Source organism: Scylla paramamosain, chromosome 35 (genome assembly GCF_035594125.1).
Source record: "Scylla paramamosain isolate STU-SP2022 chromosome 35, ASM3559412v1, whole genome shotgun sequence".
In the NCBI taxonomy this organism is placed as follows: Eukaryota; Metazoa; Arthropoda; class Malacostraca; order Decapoda; family Portunidae; genus Scylla; species Scylla paramamosain.
Window position 1 is genome coordinate 6,437,306 of NC_087185.1, and position 25,195 is coordinate 6,462,500.

General features: G+C 43.5%; 1 protein-coding gene across 1 annotated transcript in view; it reads left to right on the top strand.

Annotated features, from left to right (window-relative positions):
* The window catches only part of LOC135090605 (uncharacterized), a 304,055-nt gene that overhangs the window by 254,875 nt on the left and 23,985 nt on the right, over positions 1 to 25,195 (top strand). The window contains exon 5 of the transcript XR_010262052.1: positions 22,025 to 22,243. The gene's annotated coding sequence lies outside the window, so the exon portion shown is untranslated. The remainder of the gene's footprint in view (positions 1 to 22,024; positions 22,244 to 25,195) is intronic.

Genomic DNA, 25,195 nt, shown 5'->3' on the forward strand with positions numbered 1-25,195 from the left:
CCAGGCAAGAATCACCTTTGCAATCCACGACGGCGCCTAAGAGCTCGCGAGACAACCTTTACTAAGCTACTTCGTCTGATTTATCGCTCGTTAGGCAAGAAATCCCAGCAATTTTCCGCTCGACATTAGCGCATCGGAGAGAACTGCGAGGCCTTTGTAACTTTGGCTCCTGGTCCTGCAAGATGCGGGGGCAGTGGGGAACCGAGGCTCAGAGGAGGAGTCTTTGCCCTGATTAATGGTTTCTGAAGGAGGAGACACGCGTTGAGGCACGGGAGGGAGGAAAAAAGGCAGAGGGTAGGTGGTGCTCCAAGCAGAGAAAGAGAGGGAGAGAGAGAGAGAGAGAGAGAGAGAGAGAGAGAGAGAGAGAGAGAGAGAGAGAGAGAGAGAGAGAGAATGTAATATAGCACGTACTTACGTAGTTGTGATGGTTGGTGATGGTGGTGGTGGTGGTGGTGGTGGTGGTGAGGGACGAGATGGAGGAACCGTGTGGCTGGCATAATGATTGGAGGATTCAGCTCATTGGAGGGAGAGATGGAGAGGAGGAAAGAGGAAAGAGAAGGAGGAGGGGAGGAGGAGGAGGAGGAGGAGGAGGAGGAGGAGGAGGAGGAGGAGGAGGAGGAGAGTATGAAGCAGAATCCTTGGGGTGGCAAAATAAAGTGCTATTGGGGGATTTATGAAGATCCTTTGATACGTAATGGGAAGGAAGATAATATGCAAATGGAGATGGGAAAAAATACATTACATTACCAGCCACTTAAATTTAACAGTGAAACGTTTGTCGCCTTTTGCAGGGAGAAAAACTTGCAGAATTGTTGTGATTGAACCTTGTGCCAATTTGCTGTCTTGCACGCACGCACGCATGCAGACACACACACACACACACACACACACACACACACACACACACACACACACACACACACACACACACACACACACACACACACACACACACACACACACACACACACACACACACACACAACAACAACAACAACAACAACAACGACACACAAACATAATACAATCCTATAAATGTTAGAAAGAGAAATAAGAAAAATGGAGATACAAAAAGTGAAGGATAAATATTTCTGAGGAAGTAAGACAAACCACACGAGAAAAAAATAAATAAATAAATAAACATAAAACTTCAGCAAATCTAGGAAATAAGAAAAACAACAAATGAATAAGGAAAAATGATAATAATAAATGATAATAATAGCAAACGCATATACAAAATTATTACCCAGAGGGAAGCAAATCACGATCCAAACAAAGTAATCACATTTCATAAAAGAGAAAAGGCAGAAAACATAAAACAAAAAAAAAAGAATAACTTATCGTAAAGGAGTTTTAAAAAGGAGAATAAACTCAGAACCAAAAAAGAAAAATAAAGAAAATGTGACTCAGCCCGGCGTAAGTAACAGGAGGCAGTACATTCTTGTGTCGCGAAGGTGAAGCAGTCCTCTAAAACTCCCTGGTGGGATGGACTTAATTATCGTCTAATTATATACACGTTGGGAGCGCGCCACCCCACCACTCCTCCTTGCCGTCACTTCGATACATTCCACTTTTATCTGACGGCCGCTGAGGGAGGGAAGGTTCCTTGGAGGCTGCCCCGTGTGTGTGTATGTGTGTTTGTGTGTGTGTGAGTGGTGGGATGGGGTGGTGTATGTATAACTTGTAATGATGGTAAAGGAGGGGAAGAAGAAGAAGTAGTAGTTGTAGTACTTAAACAAAGAGGAGGAATAAGGAAGGAGAATGATGAAGAGAAGAGGAGAAAAGGGAAGAAAAAGAAGTAGCAATTGTTGTACTTAGTAGTAGTTGAAGAAAGAAAGAAAGAGGAAGAAGAGAAAGATGAAAACAAGAAGCAGAATAAGAAAAATAAGAAAATGACAATGATGATGGGGAGAAGGAGAGATAATGTAGATGAGAAGGAGGAGGCAGAAGGAAGGAAAGAAGGAAGGATATATGGTATAGAAAATTGCGAGTAAGAAAGGGAGGAAAAGGAGGAGGAGGAAAAGGAAGAAAAAGGAAAGATTGGTAATATCTCTTCCTTGTTTGTCGCGGTCTGCATTTCCCTTCCATATTCCTCTTTTTTTCTATTTTCTTGTATTGTTTCTTTTCCTTTCGTCTATTTACGCTACGATGTTTTCTTATATTTTCGTCCTGGTGTCATTTTCCCTCCGATTCACGTAATATATGTAAATTTTTCATCAATATTCTCCTTCTTGTAATGTTTTGCTATTAACGTACATGGGTTTTATTTCCTTCTAATAAAAGATCAAAGATTTTTATATTCCAGCCGCCCAGAGCAGTAATCTATATTATTGGCTCATTTAATTTCTTGTGTCAGTATTTTTCATCGCTTGAACAAAATTTTCACAATCTTCCCTGATACGTTTCTTCTCGTGTCTGCTGTGATGTGGATTCTCTCTCTCTCTCTCTCTCTCTCTCTCTCTCTCTCTCTCTCTCTCTTTCTAGTCATGCTCCTCAACGCACTCTTTTTTTTTTTTTTTTCGTGTTGGCAATGCTCCGGTACAGAAATATTACGATTCTCAGTTACTCACGCTTCATTGTTCCTTTTCTTCTATTTCCATGTGTCTGTCAATGCTTCCTTCATCACATTAATTTTCTTGTCCTCTGAAGAACTGAAGATCTTTGTGGCTTTTCAGGTTTTTTATCTATAAATATCCCCTTTTTTCTCTCTTTTCTTTCTCACCATCGTCGTTTCTTCACCCTCTGGTACCCCCTTTATCATCTTCCTAATCTTTCCTATCTCTTATATCCTATTTATCTCCCTCATTTTGGTTCCTCCTTCCTAACCAAACCTAACCTAACTTGTAATCTCTCCTACTCTTCGCTTCTTCGACCTTACCCCTCTCCTCCCTTCCCAAACTCCTCTTCTTTCTCCACTCATCTCCCCTTCAACTTGATTCTCTTCCCTCCAGCCCGCCTCCCGCCCTTCCACCCTCAACCCTCCCAGTCTCCATTCCCCAACACAGTCTGCCACCATGAAAAACCTCTTCTTTCTGTTGCTTACGGCCAAAGAAGGGAAAAAAAGAACACCTCATTTCCTCTACCCCTGTATAGTGTTCCTCCTTCCCTCTCTTACCCTCTCTCTCTTCTCTCTCTCTCCCTCCCTTCTTCCGTCCGTCAGTCTCTCCCAGCTTCTCCCTCCTCTCCCTTCCGCTCCCTCTCTTTCTCTCTTCCTCCCCCTCTATGAAGGAGCTTCGGGGCGACCCAAGCCAATGACTCATCCCAACACATGTAATATGAACAAGCCAATTATACGGTAATTTCTCGTGGCTTGGGGCTATCACTCCCTGGGCGGCTCCTCCTCCTCCTCCTCTTCCTCCTCCTCCTCTCCTCCTCCTCCTCCTCCTCCTCCTCCTCCTCCTCCTCCTCCTCCTCCTCCTCCTCCTCCTGCGCCTCCTTCAAGAGTTAGGCTTCCACGTTTATGACAGGTGCGCGAGGGAAGCGTAATTACGAAAGTATAATGCAGGTGAGAGATGTCGAGGACTAGTGCAACACTCTCAAGGTTGGAATTTTTCTATTATTCACAGCATATTAGCGGCGCTTTTCCCGGCGACGAGGGAAAGTGAGCTTTTGATAATAGAGAGGCAGGGGTAAATTAGCCGTGGCGAGGGAGGAACGCGGCCAACTGCTGCGAGGAGAGGAGAGGAAAGAGAGAGGAAGAGGAGGAAGAAAGAAGTGAAGACAAGACGCGAGAGGAGGAACAGAAGAAAGGGAGTAAGAAAGAAGTAGAGAGAAGAGGAAAAAGGAGGAGCAGAGAAAAGATGAGTAAGAATGGAGAGAGAGAGAGAGAGAGAGAGAGAGAGAGAGAGAGAGAGAGAGAGAGAGAGAGAGAGAGAGAGAGAGAGAGAGAGAGATGGAAGAAAAAAGTAAATGAGTAGTCAGAAAAATAATATAGAAAATAAAGAGCTAATAAAAAACCTGCATAACTTACAGAAATATAAATACGAAAAAAAAAAAAAATTCATCCCTTGACTAAATTAGCTTAGCCTTTGAACTCAGACTCAACTATTACATATCATCCATACCACCCCCAACTATTTTTTTTTTCTTTTGTCTGCACATTGAATTGAGTCTTGGCAGGTCTATTTTTATCACCCTTTCATGTAGGTGTATATATGCATGGCCGTATTTGTACCCTTGTGTGTACGTGTGCGTGTACGTGTGGCAGCAGTTGATGAGTGATTAGGAACGTGATGGAAATTTGGTAAGGAAGGAGCCCTACTTGAAAACTGCTTCAAGTATCAGTGACGAGGCTAATGAGAGGCAAGACTCTTAATTAATCAGCTCAGGAGGGAGAAGCGCCCGATGCTCGACGCTGCTTGGCTTCATCTCATGATTTATAGTGTCCGGGACGCAGAGAGAAACTTACCTGCTTCGTTAACTGGCCACAGACTTCATTAGGTGAGCCGGAGGTGGGTGGGAGGGAGAAGCGGCATGGAACGGCCACTCAACTCACCTCAACCCATCCTGCTGTTTTTGTTCTCTCTCTCTCTCTCTCTCTCTCTCTCTCTCTCTCTCTCTCTCTCTCTCTCTCTCTCTCTCTCTCCTCGTCTTATTCTTACTTTTCTTAACAATATTGTCCTTATTTCACAACTCTCTCTCTCTCTCTCTCTCTCTCTCTCTCTCTCTCTCTCTCTCTCTCTCTCTCTCTCTCTCTCTCTCTCTCTCTCTCTCTCTGTGTGTATGGTTTGAGTGTGCGATAAAAATGCTGCGGGTCATTTCATTACATTTGTACAGCGGATTACAGTGGCAGTTTGCACGTTATGTTGTTTGATTCTATCAGTGTTATCAGAATTCATACGAGTACTCATTGTTATTAGGCTTCATAGGTATTGTTGTTATGTATTTGATGTGCGCGATGAAACTGCTCTTTTTTTTTATCATGAACTTTTAAACACATACGTGCTTTTTCAGCGCTTTCCCAAATCAGCCCTATTGTGTATATGACTGGAAAGGGAGGGAGGGAGGTGTAGCTAATGATTGTGATGGTATTGGTGGTGTATCTCAGTGTATTCTGTTACTGTGCGTTTGATCTGGTCGTCTCTCTCGTTTTCTTTTCACAAAATACACGAATTTCTAACGCTTTCCGAAATGAGTTTATGATTAGAAGGAAGACGTAACGAATCAAGAACGTGTGTTGGTGTGTCTAGTGACTCAATGTATTCTGTTACTGTGCGTTTGGTTTAATCACCTCTCCCGTTTTCTTTTCATAAAATACGCGAATTTCCAACGCTTTCTGAAATGTGTGTGTGATTAGAGGCAAAGGGAAGGCGTAGTTAAAAAACGTCCAGTGTGTGTGTAGCAACTCAGTGTATCCTGTTACGTGGCTTTGCTTGGCTATCGTGTCTTTAGTCTCCTTACAAAGCTTATTAATTTTTCGCACGTTCCAATATGTATTTATGATTCTAAGGGAGGTGTGGCTGATTGGAAGTGGTGTTGGTGGGAGGTGCAGTATCTCAGTGTATCCTGTTACGCTGTGTTTCGTTTGGTTTTTGTCTCTTTCGTCCCTTCACAAACCTTACTTTTTCTTTAGCGCTTTTCAAAATGTGTTATTAGAGAGAGTTAGTGGAGGTTCAGGTGTGGAATCTTTGTGTATCGCGTTGCTGTGCGTTTCCTCTGGTTACTGTCACTGTTTCTATTCCCAAAGCAGACGTGATTAGGGTGCTATTTCAGTGTAGTGTGAAAAATAATTAGACTGTCCCGTTGCAGTGTATCATGTCACTGTTGAGAATGAGTGTCGTTAATTCTCTTTTTTTTATTTTATCTTTCTTCATAGCTTGTATTTCTGTAGTACGTGTAGAACAGTTTACTTAAGACATGCAGGTGATAGGTGTAGTAGAAGAAAGCGCAGAAGACAGAGTAAGGTACACAAATGACCCTCTGTTGCGACCTCTGACGGGAGTGAAATGTATGTCAATCAAACAGACTAATGAGAACCTAATGATCTCTTGTCCGGAGCACACTTGTATCTACCTGTATTCACACGATGCTCTCCAGGGGGTGGAATGAGGCTGGGCAGTTCAGTTGGCGTGGAAAGGGAGTCCCGTCAGCTGCCGAAAATCTGAATAATCCCTCCCGCCGTGAGCCAAGCGGCCGCTGCGAAGGGAAGGGAAAAATAACAGTGAACGAAGGTCAGCCGGATGACTCAGCCCGGAGGTCATTAGATTTAGCTCAGCTGGGATTTGACTAATTAAGAGCTGATCCAGAAGTCCCCCCTTCATCCCGCCCCTTTCCCGTCGCCCCCCCCTGCCTTCCCTTTATCCCTAGCACCGTCCCTCTCTCCCTCCTCTCTCTCTCTCTCTCTCTCTCTCTCTCTCTCTCTCTCTCTCTCTCTCTCTCTCTCTCTCTCTCTCTCTCTCTCTCTCTCCTCCCAGCGGCGAAATTACCCTCATTCTCCCGTAATGCTTAATGGCTCCCGTAAAAGCAAATTTTCAACCGTTTCGACCATAACCGTTGTGTGTTATTTTCGCTGTTGCTTTAAATATTTTGATAATAATACTATCATAAATGCCTCACTTCTTGTTCTGCACATAACCGTTGCTACAAACCCCCCGTGTTCATGGCCTGCCGGAGCCGTTTAGTGAAAGGTAACACAGGAAGCATGATGCGCCGGCTATCTCGTTCCCACTCATTGTTGATTTTTCAGTCGGCTAAACGTTCCCAGGTGTAAACATAAATATGAAAACAAATATCAGCGCACGTGTGCATGAATAAAAAAGTAAATATGGAAATGGCGCTCTGTGTGTAGTAAAAAAAGCCGGGCTATTTTCTGTGTGGAAATGTGTATTCTGTATCGTGTACGCTGTTGTTCCGCCGCACTCCACCTGTCCACTCTACCTGTCCACTGTCCCTGCCCTGTTCCTGCCCTACACCTGCCCTGTACCTGCCGCGCTCATCACCTGGGAATGGACGCCACCAGGTAATCCATCGCTCGCCAGGTTGAGCACAGGTGTGTCGCCGACAAAGGACAATTGTAATTAACCAATATCCCGGAAAATGATGGAATTGGAGAAAATGTTGCTTAACTCGGCGCGTGGCTTAGTGATTTTATGGCGCCACCTTTCTGCTTAATGCTGCCGATCCAAGGAGTTTTTGGGCTCGTTTTGCCTCGTGCACTGAGTGAAGGGAGCGTTCTCTTTGTGTTTCGTTGAGGTTATATGCGGAGGGAATGGTTAGTGTAGGTCTCTACACACACACACACACACACACACTCACACACACACACACACACACACACACACACACACACACACACACACACACACACACACACACACACACACACACTCACGGTATAAGTTCCTCGTTCTACCAAAACACGTCTTGTATACAATATCTCTTCATTCCAAATCTGTCGTTGCGAAGAAAATATCAAATACTAAACTGCGATACTGAACTGTGAATACCAAACACAAACACCGCCCCTCACAAACACCATTCACAAACACCTTTACCTGTGTCTCCTGAAGTAGGCAGAGGTGAAGGTCGTGGGTGTGAGGGACGACCTCATGGGCCTCCTGCAGGGACGGTGGCGTGCGACGCGTGGGTCCTCACCTCCTGCCTCCCTCACAGCCAGGGGCGCCGCTTGTGTGGTGAGAGCAGACAGGCAGTGATGGGAATTAACATCTTATTTGGGAGTTTGCTACGCGTTCTTCTAAGTTGTATATTTATGTTCTATATATTTCCTTTTATATATTTATTTATTTTCCTTTATATTGTCAAGGGTGATTTTTTTTTCTTTACAGAGGCTGGTCAAGGTTCCAAACACTTAGAAATGAATGACGTCTGCTAAATTGTTCCTCCTTAAAAAATTAGCTGATATTGGTGCCATCCAGGTGCCTCTTAAAACAGTCTGAGTCCTGGGAAAGTGAAAAAAAAAAATCACACAGACACAGAATCTGTCAGTGTTTGAAGTGAGGACATGAGGTGAAGTGAGGTGAGGCAAAAAGTGAGGTGTGAGGGCAGTGCGGAAAGGTAAGGGCCGGGGCGTGAAGGAGTGGTGGGCGTCTCAGCGTTTGCTCTCCTGCAAGTCAAGATTGGTTGTCCCTTCAAGAGACTTGATTATGCTCCTTAAGGAGTGTGAACGTGGCGGGGCAGGGATTAAGTGATTGCCAGACGTCCGGGTTGTATAAATGATCTAATAAATGAAGATTTGGCAGCATTTGCATACAAGTCGCGGATGTGGCCATGTTTACAAATGGTGAGAGGGGCGTGGCTTTGCTTGTCGCCCTGAGGCGCGCCGCTACGTACGACTTGGTACGAACACAATGCAATTAGTTTATCTCGAAAAGGAAATACGCAGACTAAAACATTACCAGTAAGGAGAGAAAAGTAATGCGTGGAAGATTTACCGAGCGATGTAAGACACAGATGAAAAGGAAAAAGAAAAAGCTAAACATTGCTGGTAAGGGTAAAGGTGAAGGAGAGGCAAAAGTACTCATTGTTAATAAGGATAAAAAGTGTTATTTAAGAATATTGGTTATTGGTTAATTAGAAAGAAAGAGAAAACACTTAAACATTACTGATAAAGATAAAAAAAAGAATATCAAGCATCTTGAAGCCGCAAGAAAACGAGCAAAGAAACACATAAACCTAAAAAAAAAAAAAAAAAAAGATAGCCTGCTGATTGATCCTGCGCTGGGCCTAAGCCAGGAGGCCTCTGGTTGCGGCGACGCTTCCCACGCCGCCCGTCACCATGCAGCGTTGTCATTCCCCGGGCGGAGGAGCGGCGGCCGTCCCTCCTGAATGATTCCCGGCCCCGTATTGGCACCTGCCACGACTCCCACCGCTGTGAGAGCCGCCGCGCAGTCCTCGCCCCCACAATATATTGACATCACGTATGTAAATAATTGTCGGTCACCGGGCGCCTGATGAAGCAATTTTTATGCGCGTGTGGAGATAACATCAGCCATTAGCGGAGTCGACTCTCAGCCCCTCGGGTTATTTTCTGATACTGTAATATATTCACAACCTCTTCTTTATGGTTGGTCTGCCATGATTAGGTTAGCGTCCTACCAAACCAAAGACTGGTTCCTCCTCCCGCTCCTCTCTCTCCTCCTCCTCCTGCTCACTCCTCCTCCTCCTCCTCCTCCTCCTCCTCCTCCTCCTCCTCCTCCTCCTCCTCCTCCTCCTCCGCTTCCTCTCGCCATTTCTGTCCCGTACTCTCACTTTTTTTACTTGTCAATTAGTTTTTATTTAGTTACATATTGTATTTTCCTCCTCATTACCTGTGAAGGAAATGTGAAAATAATGTGGTTGTGGTGAATAATGAGCAGGGTGGAATGCTCGGAAGTGGAGGCGGGGTGACGGCGTGAGTGTGGGTGGCGGTAATGAGGGGGTGGAGGTGTGGTGATGCGGTAATGGATATTAGAGAGAGAGATGTGATGATGACGGGAAGAAGGGTGGTGGGGATGGTGACTGTAGTGAGGGGCCCCGCGTGTATGGTGGTGACGGGATGACGGTGACGGGTGGGGAGTGAGGGCGGAGTGGTGGTCGAGCCCCGCTGCGCCGCCGTCATTGGTATGTAGTTCGAAGGGTTAATTGACCAAAAAGCAGCGTGCAGGTGCGCCAATGGAGGAGACAGGCAAATGAGTGCTCGTTGTGAATTCCAAGTTTTGCAATTATAGACATACGGCGTCCACATGACTCGCGTGCAAAGGTGTCCCTGAGAGGCGTGTTGACGCCCCTGGTGCTGCTGCTGATGGCGCAGCGAGGTGGCTTCAAGAATTCAACCAAAGATATGCATCTGAATATGAAAGACGAAGCCTAACTTTGCCATTAAACACTTCCTGCAAATTATTCCGTTATGAAAATTATTCTCACTTCAGCTTCCTAATGAGCAGCGTCCTTGAACCTTGATCTGCCGCCCCTCAAGGTGTGAAGGTGATCAGGCTGCCTCACCTGCCCAGCGCCCCGCTGTGCTGTGTGTGGTGGGGTGGGGGGCGGCACTGGAACAGGCGGGGGTGGGGGGGCTGGGCGCGGCACCCACTGGTCGGAGGTCGCTTGTTAAGCCTGCAAGCCTGAGCCGTTGACCATCCGTGTTAACTTTAGATTAACAGGATAATCCCGGTAATGATAATGACGCCAGGATTATGTGCAGACATGACGCCGCCCCGCACGGAGGCATGGCGGGGCAAGAGGCGGAGAGGCCCGGCCCAGCGCAGGACGCGAGTTGCACCCTCAGATCATCTACCGCGTCAGGATGCTGGAAAATATGAGGAAGGAAAAAAGGAGAAAGACCGGAATAATATATGTAGTGTTTTTATTGTTATTATTATTATTATTATTATTATTATTATTATTATTATTATTATTATTATTATTATTATTATTATTATTATTATTACTATTATTATCATTATTATTATTATTATTATTTGGTGTTGATTTTAATTGTGCTGAGGACCAGGAGGCGTAGCGAAGCTCTTGTCCGCGGTGTCTGCCTGCCTCAAGTCACCACAATTTGCCGCGGTCATGGAGGTCACTAGTTAAGACATTCACTCAGGAACCTTGATTTTGTCATGCGGATCTGCTTGCGTGCTGATATCCCTTGCTGCCTCGGTGCTTGCTACACAGACACACACACACACACACACACACACACACACACACACACACACACACACACACACACACACACACACACACACACACACACACACACACGCACACACACACTTCAGTATTGACAGGAGTACATACATAAACAGCCTCCCTATAATTTCCTTTCCCTTCCCCCCTTCCTCTCTTCCTTATTCCACTCTTCCCGCTCCCTCTCCCTCCCTCTCCTCCCTCACCACCTCCTCCCTCCCTGTGCCAACGGGCGGCGAGTATCGCATTAATGTAATTATTTTTAATAAGCTGAACATTACACGACGCGAGACAATACCTAAAATATTAATGAAGCTAATTGACTAATTCAGGATAATCCCATGAGCATTAAGTAGTAATAAAATTAATCCTAATTGGGTATGATGTTGCACTTAATATTTCGTTCATGTAACGTTCCTGCATTTGCCATAATTACCGATGATTACCGGCTAGTTAATTACCAATGTGTCATAAGTTTGAGTAATTCGCGCCGTCACTCTGCCGCGTTAATTTGTGACAATATTAATTTAACGCGAAGATTCGAGTCATCAAAACACACATTATTTCACTCACTTTGGGACACGTCGGCTCAGCAAAATGGACTCCGGTTCGTTAATTTATTTCACTGACTTCAGCAGTTCACAGAGAAATTGTAATCCATCTCAGCCGAGCATCTTTTTTTTTTTCTCTCTCTCTCTCTCTCTTTCTTTTTTCCTGTCTAATTCTCACTAAAATCTTTCATTAGTGCTGAATCCTTCCCTAAGTTCACTAAAAAGATAACGTCATACTTGCCATAAATCTGTCGGATATTGCGAAGGTTCACTATACGAGTATGGACCAGATTACGAAGGGTTCTGCTAGCCTTCTGTTGTTACCTTAAGGGAGGAGCTTTGCCGTTTTTGCTCGTTGAAAAGTCAACATTTTATTAGTGACATTTTTTTTTTATTACCTACTATTTCATTATCTATTGTTTCATGTTGATTCACTACTGCAAGTTTGTTAGGTTAGTGCAATTTTTACTACTACTACTACTACTACTACTACTACTACTACTACAATACCACCACCACCACCCCTAGCACCACTACCACCACTGTCAATACACGTAAGCAACAGATGCAAGGGTTCATCCGTGTTCGTGTTCGTGGGTTCGAATCTTGGCGTCAAGTTGCGCCTCCTTCGCACCTTGTCTTCTGATGCGTGGAAACCTGAGCAGGTGAAAAATGATCATTAATTTGGATCCTGTGGCGAGAAGGAAACCTGACTAGTCTCTCGATGTGTGTGTGTGTGTGTATGTGTGTGTGTGTGTGTGTAGGTTGATCGTGAGTGATGAGAATATAACGAGGAATTAGAGTCAGTGTTGTAGCAGCAAATTCACTGAGTCAATCGCTTATTTATTCATTACCATATTTACATCACCTAATCTGAGAGGTAATGCGCTTCTACACGAATCATGGGATCATTTTAGTAACAGAGAGTGGCAGAGATGAACAGCTTAGAAGTGTAGCTGTTAAGAGAGAGCCTGCTGCCACTGGTCACCTTGGTAATGCTGTCTTGGTGTGGCTGTGAGAGGGAAGGTACTGAATCTGTTTCGTAGTGCAGTTAAAGAACAACAGATTGCTGTCACTTTTTACCTTGATGAATGACTCACTAGCTGGGGAGACCATGATTTGTAAAATATATGCGTGAATATCTTTGTATGCCAAGCCTTCACTGCAGTGGGCCGTCATTAGACATAGGGATCATTTCCTTACGAGGGCAATCTCAAACAACAACAAAAACTTACCCTTTGAGATGCTGTATTTGTGCGGCTGTGAAGGAGGAGATACCGAGAACATGTATCGTGCAGCATAAGTATACTCAGATTGCTGTTGCTGCTGCTACTTTTCACCTGAAGATGTTGTAAATGGTGTTCTGAAGACATGTACATTAGCTCCCAAAACTGTCTTTAATAACACGAGGTGTACATTCTGACACAACGGACGGTATAATCTGACACGTTGGTAATTACAGTGACAACAGTTGGTAACCTTACACACTGGGGATGCTTGTCGTGTATTATGACCTGGGAAATAACCCATTGACCTCAAACCTCTCACTCTGGAAATACTGTAAAAGGCTGTAAAAGAGGAATCACTGAGAAGATCCCCCCAAGTGCTACACAGATACAAGACAGTGCTATTATTACTCACCCTGGGATGCTGTGAGGACTGCTGTGAGGAAGCAGGAAGAGTAAAGTCCATTTTGAAATTCCTACGGTTCTACTTTAAAGGTATTGTGAGTTCCATATGATAAAATTAGCATATCACATTCCTGCACTACTGCCACCTCTCACCTTTGTATGCTGTGATGGTGTGAGAGGCTGCAAGAATAGTAAATTGTATTCTGAAAGCCCTGTTAGCGTTTGCCTTGGATATGTTGTGGTCTCTGTTATAAAGACACAGCCTGAGTACATTCTGGCATTGATGTTACCTCTCACCTTTGGATGCTGTGATGCTGTGGTGCTATACTGAGGAGGCAGCAAAGGCAAAGTTCGTTCTGAAATGTTTGGTAACGCTTAAACAGGTGATGTGAGCTGTTCCAAAACGCAGCACATATTCTGGCGGTGTTAGTACCAGTCACCTTGGGATGCTGTGATGTTGTGATGTCATTCTGAGGAAGCAGGAAAACTAAAAGAGGCCGCACTGAAATCTCCGGCAAGGGTTACTCAGATGTTTTGAGCCGTGTTATAAGACGCAGCATATAGTTTGACGGTGCTGATACTCCTCACCTTGGGATGCTGTGGTGCTGTGATGCTGTGGGCAATTTTCTAAGGACGCCACCTCTTCTTCTGACGCTGTCTAGGCACGATACGCCCCAGCCATCCGTCACAATCCGTAGATTTATAGACGTAGCAGATAAGAAGCTTGATAAGGCCTCCAAGAAAATTGCATTGCCGATTTATGAACGGCTGGGTGTTTTAAGTCTCATTGGGGTCACTGCTCTTTGAACCTCCGTCTCCGAGGCTTCATTTTTCTCCCTCCTTTTCTTCCTCCCCTCTCGTCTTCGACACGCTCTTTAGTTCGTCTCTGAAAACTTCCCTGTGGGATTTTTAGCGACCCTCTTAATGCGGTAATTCCGTTGACCGAATGATTATCTTGTTCCGGGAAGTCTCCTTGGTAGTTTAGGTTGGGCCTTGGACCTCTGTGTGTGCGTGTGTGTATGTGCGTGTGTGTGTGCGTAGTCACTAATGAGAATGGTAGAACTATGTAGGAGAGTGATAACTGTTAAGGCAGAAAGTTTTATACGCACGCACACACACACACAAAAAAAAAAAAAAGAAAGAAAGAAAGAAAGAAAGAAAGAAAGAAAGAAAACACCACCAAACAACCACAATAGCAGAATCTAAGAAGTGACAATGAACTTAAAACAACAACAAAACAAAAAAAGAGAGGAAGAGAGTGAGAGAGAGAGAGAGAAAATAAAGCAAGGGAGCCATCAAGGATATCTCTTTTTATCTCTTTTCTTCAGGTACATTTAACTTCCCCGTCAGCATCCTCATCCGACTTCCCTGATGAAGAGTAATCGATAATAGCTCGTCTTAATTGTACTTAATATCCTCGCATATCAGTAATTATTATCCTGGAAGACTTTTTCTTTATCGTTGATTTGATGAGGCTTTCAGACCCGAGGGAGGGAGAGAGAGAGAGGGAGAGGGAGAGGAGCATCAGATGAGGGAGAGAGAGAGAAGAGGGAGAGGATGAGAAAGGGAAAGAGACGGTTATGTATAAGAGAATATATTGAAAGATCGATGAGATAAAACGTTTACAGAAAATATCTTAGTGAAAGAAAATTAAGAAGAAGGAGAGGGAGGAGGAGGAGAGGGTGAAAAAGATGAACTTGGGATAAAGAGAAAGATGAGGAGATAAATAATATGCCAGTAAACGTAAAAGGAGGATGAGGTGATAGAGGACAAGGAGAAGACGATGAAGAAAGAGGAGAAATAATGGAATATAGAAATTCAGGTATACAATGCTGACAATTAAACGAAAAAGAAGTAAATGAGCAAAAGAAAATAGATGGTAAAAAATCTTAGTTCCTCATCTTAGCACAAAATAACATAGATAATGTAATTAAAAGAAAAAAAGCAAAGGAAAAATTCACACCCTCATTCCTTACACGACTTTTAAAAAACAAACTCTTTGAAAATTACCTCTAACAAGAAGTACTCGATGAAAAACAAATGCAATCTATGAGGAGAATCGCAGCTGCGTCTCGTAACATAAAACCCTTAAAATCCCATAAATATAAGGAGCATTTGAAAGCCCCGCATCAGGTTCAACTCACGTGTTTTGTGCTGCGTCCAGTCCTGTAGGAAACTTAAACCCAAACGAGCAGTGATCGCTGGGGAAATCTTCATTAAAAAACTAAATCCCACGTTCATTTTTTTCTCCTCCCTCCATTTTCATGTTGTAAGGGAAAGCTGCGCACTTTCCTCGAAGACTTGTTCCGGGAAATTTGTAGACACGAAGGACTGTGATATGTTTGCTGCGTGGAAAGAGACTCTGGTTACCGGCGAGTTATTTTTTTGTTGTCTGCTTCATCGTGCATCCTCATCATGATTAACGTACGCGAGGACAACGCGGTGAAATGATATCGTGTGGCGTAGTATGGGGGAATAAATGAAGGGATGGAGTGAATACGAGGAAATTTATGTAAATATGAGATTGTTGGAAAGGTGTGGTAGTGCAGATGACACACACAGTCTTACATAATGATGATAATGATAATAATGATGATGATGATGATGATGATGATGATGATAATAATAATAATAATAATAATAATAATAATAATAATAATAATAATAATAATAATAATAACAACAACAACAACAACAATGGCAACAACAACAACAACAAAAACAACAACAACAACGAAAACAATAACAACAACAACAGCAACAGCAGCAGCAGTAATAATAACAATGATAATAATAATAATAATAATAATAATAATAATAATAATAATAATAATAATAAAAAATAACAATAACAATAATAATAATAATGATAATAATGATGATAATAATAATAATAATAATAATAATAATAATAATAACAATAATAATAATAATAATAATAATAATAATAATAATAATAATAATAATAATAATAATCATGATAATAGTAATGATAACAGTAATAACACAAATCCATATGAAAACCTATTAAAACATACAAAATACCGAAAAAGCACATGAAAACCTACAAATCCACAGGTGTAATTATTACCAAACACACACACACACACACACACACACACACACACACACACACACACACACACACACACACACACACACACACACACACACACACACACTGCAGCAGCCAGCCAGGTGTGTACAGAGGGGTTGATAGGATTACTTTCCACAGGTTCAGGTGAGTCTCTTTGACACCTGATCCCGATATTGCCATTCACTCAGTGTTTAGACAGAATTTAATTAGAGATATGATGTCGAGTATGGCATTGGATCCCCTTTCTCTTTTCCACCTGAACCCTGTGTAGGATCTTGTCGTGGCCTAGATTAAGTGGTGTTTGGCGAGGTTAGGACAGGTGAGAGGGACGTGAGAGGGGAGTGAGAGGGGTGTACAAAGGGAGAGGAGGAGGTGGGAGGGAGTGATTGGTTTCTAACACAATGATAATTATCCCAGGAACTCTTGTGTTGTGTCACGGGGTATTGTGTTTCCCAGTGTCGTGTTTTCTTATTACTTCTCTCTGGTTTATAATTAGCTTTTGATTTTATTTTTGTGGGTGTATCATTGGAGTCCAACCTTTTTTCGTTCCCTAGTTTCTGTTTTTGTTTTATCTGTGAGTATGGATCTGTTTACTTTTAGTCTTTGGTTATTCGATTTGTCTGTCTGTTTGTTTCTTGTTTGTCATATTTTTGTTTACCTGTATCTTTCTATATGTGAGTGTCTTTACTGTCTATCTGCCTTACTGTTGGTCTGTTTGTTTTATGTTTTTCTTTTCATCTATCTATCTTTCTATTCCTATTTTTCTTTTTACCTGTCTATCTGTCTTTCTCTCCATCTGTCCTTTTGCCTTACTAAGCATCCTGTTCTTATTCATGTCTGTCTCACCTGTTGTTCTGTCTGTCTTTCTATTTACTCTTCTTTACTCATGCGTCTGTCTAATTCTAGTTGGCGTTAATTAACACAGGTAAAGGCAATATGGCAGGAATACCTAATCGATTCCCTTGTTCGCCTTCTTGGGACTGATGGATATGATGAGCAATGAAGCAAAATAGCTCTTATATACCCTTACAATAAGCACTAAATCCGCGTCGTTAGCGCAGGAGACAATACATCATGTCCTTCAGTGTTAGCACAAGGATTTCTTCCACATACATTTTTGCAATACGTAATTAATAATTTCACAATGAGCTAATTAAAGAAACGGAAGAAGAAGAAGTAAAAAAAAGGACAGCAAAAGATAATTAAAGCTTCAATGGCAGCCAGCGTCGCCCTCTCTCTCTCTCTCTCTCTCTCTCTCTCTCTCTCTCTCTCTCTCTCTCTCCTCTCTCTCTCTCTCTCTCTCTCTCTCTCTCTCTCTCTCTCTCGTCTTCACTTTCTCTCAAGCAGTACAAAATATTTTCCCACAAAACATCGATGCTTCCTTGTCCCTTCACTCACCCTCACTCATCCTCAAGGAACCCTCACTCGCATCCCTCCCATTACCCTTCCTCCAGCCTCCAGTGACGCGTTTATTGGCTAAATATCGCATGTCCTAAGGGGCGCAGAGGGACAGAGTCGAGGGTCGCGGCGCCGGGAAGACGATGCTGGTTGGACGAATCTTAATGAAAACGCTATCGCCTCTGTCCGTTTGGAAGCCTTTAGTATGCATTTTACGATGTAATTAGTTCTATTCATGGAGTGATTGAGGCATTAGGGGTCGTGGACACGCGTGAGGAACCGGCTAATAGGAAAGACTCCTCCTCACATCTCCTCTCCCTCCTCTCCCTTCCTTCCTCTCTCTCTCGCTCTTCTTCTCATCTCATTCGCCGTCATCGTCTTTTTCTCTCCCTCTTCCTTTTTCCTTAAGTCTTTTATGTTCTCGTCTTCTTCCTCTTGTCGTCTTGTCCTCACACCGTCTCTCTCTCTCCTCTTCTCGTTTTCTTCTTTCTCTTTCTTTATCCTTTGTCTTCGTCCTTGTTTTGCTTCTCTCTCTCTCTCTCTCTCTCTCTCTCTCTCTCTCTCTCTCTCTCTCTCTCTCTCTCTCTCTCTCTCTCTCTCTCTCTCTCTCTCTCATCTGCTTCCTCACTGCCTCTTTCTCTTCTTTGTCTTCTCGTCTATAAAAAGAAGTCTTCCCGAGCAACGAGATAATGTGAAGAAAAAGTTTTGAGTTGTGATTATTGTAAATATGCTTTTAATTTTATTGACTATGTGTGTGTGTGTGTGTGTGTGTGTGTGTGTGTGTGTGTGTGTGTGTGTGTTTTGTTATTAGAGTGCTTTTATTTGTTTAGAAATCAGAATTAAGGATCTTATGATTTTATCTTTATAATATAAACACACACACACACACACACACACACACACACACACACACACACACACAGTAAATATATCATCACTTCTTTTAACACTCGAGACATGAGAATCACCTCCTCCTGGCCACTTCATGTCAGGCTCCGCTGATCACTTCGCGGCCTCGGTGCTTCAATGCTTCACTGCTTCACTGCTCCGCTGGCTCACTCGTCGTCTTTAACATCCTTGAAGTGTATTGTAGTTCGATATCAGGGAAGCGAAGGACGATAACATGAGTTTAACAGCGAATAATGAGGGAATCAAGCGACAGAATCACGGTGTTAGCGAAGAATAACACTTAATAGTGAGAAAAACATGGAATGAACGGAGAAGAAATTACTATAAAGACAGACCGGAAGTGACAAAAGATAACATGGTGACGAAAAACACACCAAGGAATTAAAAAACGACAAAGTGTGAGAGAGAGAGAGGGAGAGAGAGAGAGAGAGAGAGAGAGAGAGAGAGAGAGAGAGAGAGAGAGAGAGAGAGAGAGAGAGAAACACGATCTTTTAGCGAATATTGAAATCTTACATACTAAAGTACAAGAACGGCAACAGGAAACTAACGAAGGATGACACAAAACAAAGGAACAACGTAAGGTGAGCGAGTTGAAATACTTGTAGATCAAACCACCGTAAAGGAAAAACAACACAATAATAACGAAATCCATCAGGGGAATTAAAAAAAAAAACGAACAAGAAACGAAAAACACCAAATAAAACAGACGAAAAAAAGTAACACGAAACAAGCGAGAAGCACGAATGAAACTACGAAACGAGCAGTCAAGACGAACGCAACGTAACACGAAATCAAGGAAGGGTTAACGTGGAATCAATGCTTAGAGTCTGGTTGTCGCCACCACCACCACCACCGCCACCGCTAGGAACAACACCAGCAGCGGGAGGAAAAATGCTGTGGCGGAGGCAAGGGAGGGAACACCGGAATAATTGTTTGAACATTAGCCGTGATGTTTATGTGGACGTAAATACGGGGCGGAGTTGGATTTATGGGTTATTATGATCGGGGGAATTTACATTTTAAACATCGCCGCCCGGATATATTGCACGTGTGATATAAAGCACAGTCTTGTTTGCCTGTTTGTCGGCCTTGCTTGACGTGTCCGGGAGGCGAAAAATAAAGAAAAAGAGGGCGTAATCATCATAAAAAAAGCAGAACGGTCCGGGTATTGGAAGCTGTGTCACTGATGGCATCTATTCTTGCTTCTATTTCTGCTTCTATTCCTGTGTGTATTCTTCATTCGTCCGCGCTCACGGGCAAGAGGATTTCACAGCCACTCGTTCCCTCATCGACCAGGTAAATGTGCTTCCAATTATCTTTACAGTTTGCTTTCGCCGTAATCCTCACCCTTTGGCCTGAGGCGAAATATATCATGCATAGAAATTAGGTGTTTAAAACTTTACCAATACTCGCTGGGTTTAGTCTCTTTTTTAGTCTAGCGTAACCTTAATGTCATTTGGGATGAAAAACTTTCCGACTAATTCACTTCTAATTCACCAGATCGTAACATGAATTATTTACAAATCAGTGTTAAATTACCTGGAGGCAGGAACACTTGCCAAACTTTCTGGGCGCGGCGGAGAGAGCCAGAGTGTTTGCCCGGCGTGCTCATAATTAACTTCCAAATAATATCGCTGCTCGGAACTTTGATAACATTATTTTTTTACCAGAGAGAGAGAGAGAGAGAGAGAGAGAGAGAGAGAGAGAGAGAGAGAGAGAGAGAATGAATCCGGGGTCCAGCCGACATCCTGAATTTTGCGGGGTTTCTCCCTCACCTGTTCTTGTTGCTGTCAATTATTTTGTGTTTACCTTGCCTCCCTTATTTTTTCAGCCGTTTTTCTTGTCATTTTTGTGTCTCTTTTTCGCTCCTCCGTGATCCTGTGTTTACTCTCTCTCTCTCTCTCTCGTCCTCTCTCTCTCTCTCTCTCTCTCTCTCTCTCTCTCTCTCTCTCCTCTCCTCTCTCTCTCTCCTCTCTCTCTCTTCTCTCTCTCTCTCTCTCTCTCTCTCTCTGGTATTTACTTTAGTTTCTCAAGGTCAGTTTTCCTCATGAGATATCTTATATTTTGTGTTTTCTTACTGTTTTTTTCGCCTCTGCTCTTGTTCACCCTGTAATTCTTTCTTTCTCTTTCTTTTTCTATATTCTTTCTTTCCTTTTTTCTTTTTTTTATTTGTTTCCCTCTTTTTTTCTATCTCACTTTTTTTTCCGTCTTTGTATGCTTGTCTGTCTGTCTGTCTGTCTGTCTCAGTCTCTCTCTCTCCCCCTCCCCCCCTCTCTCTCTCTCTCTCTCTCTCTCTCTCTCTCTCTCTCTCTCTCTCTCTCTCTCACACACACAAATTTGCAAAGGAAATTGGAAAGTGCAATGAAATGAACAAGGGGTGAAGTGAATTGCTTTGCCATTGCATATATATTCGTCTGTACTGTAATTCTTATCGCTCCACCCAATTGAGTGGCTTCATTTTCTTTATGTTCTCTGTAAAATCAAAATGTGTGTGAGTGTATTGGGGGCGGAGGAGGAGGAGGACGAGGAGGAGGAGAAAGAGGGAGGGTGAATGTGGTGCGCCTAGTGAAGCGGTCGCACACACACACACACACACACGCACACAGTAAGATCCGTGACACGCCTCGCTGCCTCACAATCATGTACACAAACTTATATATAGATGAAGTAAAACCGCTGGGAACTTTTTGCGCTCTCACAAGATTGACGAGAGAGAGAGAGAGAGAGAGAGAGAGAGAGAGAGAGAGAGAGAGAGAGAGAGAGAGAGAGAGAGAGAGAGAGAGAGAGAGAGAGAGAGAACAGGAAATTACAGTAGAGAACCTTGAAGAGCCCGCTGGGAGCTTCCTCTTGGTTCTCACTATTGGAGTTGGATGCCTCGGTTCTCGTTTCTCCTCCCAGACAGGTAAAGGTATTGAAGTGACGTGGTTAAGGGTAAACTTTAATATCGAATCCCATTTCAGTATCAGCGAGGTAGAGTTGGGTTTCCACTGTCAGATGTAGTGATACAGCCTTAATGCATTTCCTGTCATTTCCTTACATTTCTGAGAGTTAAAAAGTACTCTTGTATACTTCCAATCTCATCTTCTATATATTTAAATTGCCTTTATTTATCTTATTCATTTACCTTTAATATTATGCCTTCCTTATTAAAGATATGTTTCATTCTTATTATGTTTTCTTTCCTGTTCAACTCTTTTATTCATTCATATATTTTTATCCATACTTATGCTATGCAGCATGTTTGCTTTTTCTTGTTTTCAGTTCTGTTATCTCCTTCCTTGCGTCGAGTTTCTTCCAGTAGCTAAGTCTCTCCTGATCTTTATTTTATCTTTCATACACATTCGTTTATTTCATCATCTCTATTTCTCTATCTTTCCTTATCTTTATCATCCGTTAAAAGTCATGTCTTTTTTTTCCACATTTCTACTTGTATAGATATTTACCTTACCCTGCCATAAGCCCCTGTATCCCCTGCCAAAAATTAATATTTCTTTCTATTCTTTTAATTCGTAAAAATATCATATACCCTATCACAAGACTCTCTGTTCTCTGTCATCACTACTGTTTATTTTCTTATCCTTCTATTAGTAAGCTTCACCATCACACGCCCCTCTGTCTCCTACTTTCACTTCTATTTCGTCTTTATAGTTCACCCTGCCACACACCCCTGTATCCCTATCATCCTTCTTGTCCCTTCCTTTCCTTCTGTTAGTATACTTCACACCATCACAAACTCCTCTATCCCCTGCTTTTACTTCTATTCTGTCCTTCCTTTCAGTTCTACCCTGCCACCCTGTCCATGCTTTCAGGTCCTGTGGGTCTACCCTCTCGTCTCCGGCAAGGCAGACACCTTGAGATAATCCTTGTCACTGATCTGAGCATAATTCGCGTTGGTAATTAATCTGGAGACGTGAGTCGCGGGAGAATGCCGCGGCCACACCTGCAAGAGTCCCGCGTCCTATTACCTAAGCACGGCGACCACCACCGGCCAGCGAGAATAATTAATACCTGAACCACCACACGGACAGGTGAGAATTAATGACTTTGGCACCTCCAGGTTACAACTATAATGTCTCTTTTTTCTGTATGTCTCTCTCTCTCTCTCTCTCTCTCTCTCTCTCTCTCTCTCTCTCTCTCTCTCTCTCTCTCTCTCTCTCTCTCTCTCTCATCAGTTTTTCATAACCATAATGTGTGTTTTTATACCACAATCACACCGTCACACTTGCATTTACACCACACCACACCACACCACACCACACCACATTCCCAAAAGCTTTAATTATCGGATCAATCTTCTCTATTCATGACCTTTGCTGACCTGGAGCGTTGGTCTTTTCTTCTCTTTTGTCATATTCGAGCGGCCAGTGTTCGTAACTTGCTTCTCGCCGCTGCTGGTGTGTTATACATTTCTTCTTTTCAATTTTCTTTTCAGCCTCGCCGCCATACTTTTTCCGGCCTCCGCCACTTTTATTCACTCTTTTATCCGCCTCTGTTCCGTCCCTTCTGTTTCTCTATCCTCCCTCTTTGTTCTGTGCTCCTCGCAATTCCCTTTTACCACTTCCCATGTCGGCCATTCCATCGGCTTCTACGCCAGTCATCCCGCGCCCGCCTCACCGCACTTGTCAAACGCGTTGCAATTTGGTCCGGGGCAATGAATAATTTTTTTACACCTGCACAGGGACTTGTAGATGCATTAAAGCTAGAGCGTTTGATTTCCCCGGACGCCATTATCTGCTATTCCTGCCCGAGGGTAATGTATGAAGGGAGCTCGGCTAAATCTGGAATTGACGCCAGGAAACTGTACACTTGATATTTATAAAGTTTACGCCAAGCTATTGAGAGGCCAGAGTCTCCCAAACTGGTATAGGATCATGTTCTTTTTCTTTTTCTTTCGTTCTTTTTTTTTTGCATTCTTGTTATAATGTTATTCGAGAGAGAGAGAGAGAGAGGAGAGAGAGAGAGAGAGAGAGAGAGAGAGAGAGAGAGAGGAGAGAGAGAGAGAGAGAGAGAGAGAGAGACGCCTACACCTCGCTAGTAGTGTTATATTACAGTTTTTATGTGTGTGTGTGTGTGTGTGTGCGTCTTTGTTCATTCTCTCTCTCTCTCTCTCTCTCTCTCTCTCTCTCTCTCTCTCTCTCTCTCTCTCTCTCTCTCTCTCTCCTCTCTCTCTCTCCTTTCTCTCTCCTCTCTCTCATTTCCTTTTTTCGCCTAAAGTGCCTGCTCTGAAAGGGAAGGTCGATTGTTTCTCACTTTGTTTGCCTAACTTCGTGTTCTATAGCTGATGAGGAACTGGACTCGAGGGAAACAAGGTAATTTGGATGCTCGAATGAAAGTGGAAGTGGTCTGGATTTAGGCTTCACCCTGATGGAGGTGTGTGGCGCGCGGCGGGGTGTGGGTGGGCGTGTGGGCGTGGGTGTGGCTGCTGGTATGGGCGTGGGGGAAGAGGTGTAGTAGGAGTGTAGTGTGGTGCGATGCTTTTTTTACTACGGGCATGGACGGGTGTGTGGGTGTGTATTGTTTATTAGTGTGCGTGTGTGGATGTGTGGGGGTGGAGTGTATATCTTATCAGTAAGCCCGTTAATAGGTGTGCGGGGAGCGGGCGTGAGTCAATGGGCTATATTTTAACTGCATTTTGCGTTGCCAGCGTTGTGAAATTGCTATAATGAAGATGTAGGTGCTGGTGAGGCGTTAATGAACAGTGAAGGTGAGGAAGGGAAGGTGTGCTTTGATTAAGGTATCATCACTTGCCAGGTAAAAGCCCTTAGGTGAGACAGGTGTGGGGAAATGAAAATTACAGTGTCACTTGAATCATCTTGAGAGAAAAAAAAAAGTAATATCGAATGACTGAGAAATATTATTTTAACTTTTCCTATATTTTCTTTATTTTACGTTTATTTATAGGTCTTCTTAAGATTAAATAAGACCGAATCATGAAAATAAAGTGCAATTTTTATATATGTAGAATGTGGAGAGAGAAAGAGAGAGAGAGAGAGAGAGAGAGAGAGAGAGAGAGAGAGAGAGAGAGAGAGAGAGAGAGAGAGAGAGAGAGAGAAAAAAAAAAACTGTCATCATTGTAAAAGCTTAAAACGAGAACTTCACATCTCGGGAAAGGTAGATCAGATGGCTGTACCGTGTGTGTGTGTGTGTGTGTGTGTGTGTGTGTGTGTGTGTGTGTGTGTGTGTGTGTGTGTGTGTGTGTGTGTGTGTGTGAGTGCGTGTGCGTGCGCGCCTTGAGAGAGGTAGCTAATGTGGGCCGCAAGGGAAAAGAAGTCATTGCTGCAAAGTCACCTGGGAAATCCTTGCACATGTTCACTACGGGTGCTACCTGACCGGGGGGGTGGGGGAAGATAGAGAGGAGGGAGAATGGAGGGATGATGAAGAAAAGGCGAAGAGGAGGAGGCAGAGTAGTAGTGAGGAATGAGAGTCAGGAATGGAAGAGAGATCAGAAAAGGGAGAGATAGAAAGGAGATAAAGAGAATGATTGGAAAGGAGTAGATTGATTGACTGGAAAAAAAGTGTTATAGCCGAGGCCGTAAGGCGCCGCTATAGGAGGGGGAAGGGAGAGAGAAAGAGTACGATGAGGAAGAGAAGGGATTATTCTTGCAACGCCTCTCGTTGAGTCATTTCCCTGAAGCTGCCTTGGGTTGTCGCTGGTCGTATACTCAGCAAGATCTGGCTACTGGCGATCGTGTAAAGCCAGCGACACTTGATTAAATGTAGAGCTACGTAAATGTGCTTCTAGTAGGCATGGGAAACAACCTACATTCTCGACTCTCACCCTCTCCCTCTCTCTCACTCTCTCCCTTCCTCTCCCCAGGCTCATTTCTCTCTCTTGTTTCGTGGTGGTGATGAAGAGTCGGGTCGTCAGAGGGTCGTCAGAAGGGTCGTCATCACCCCGTCATCACCCCGTCATCACCCAGTTATCACCCCGGCCCAGACCTGTCATCACCTGCTCGCCACCTGCCGGTAATCACTGCACA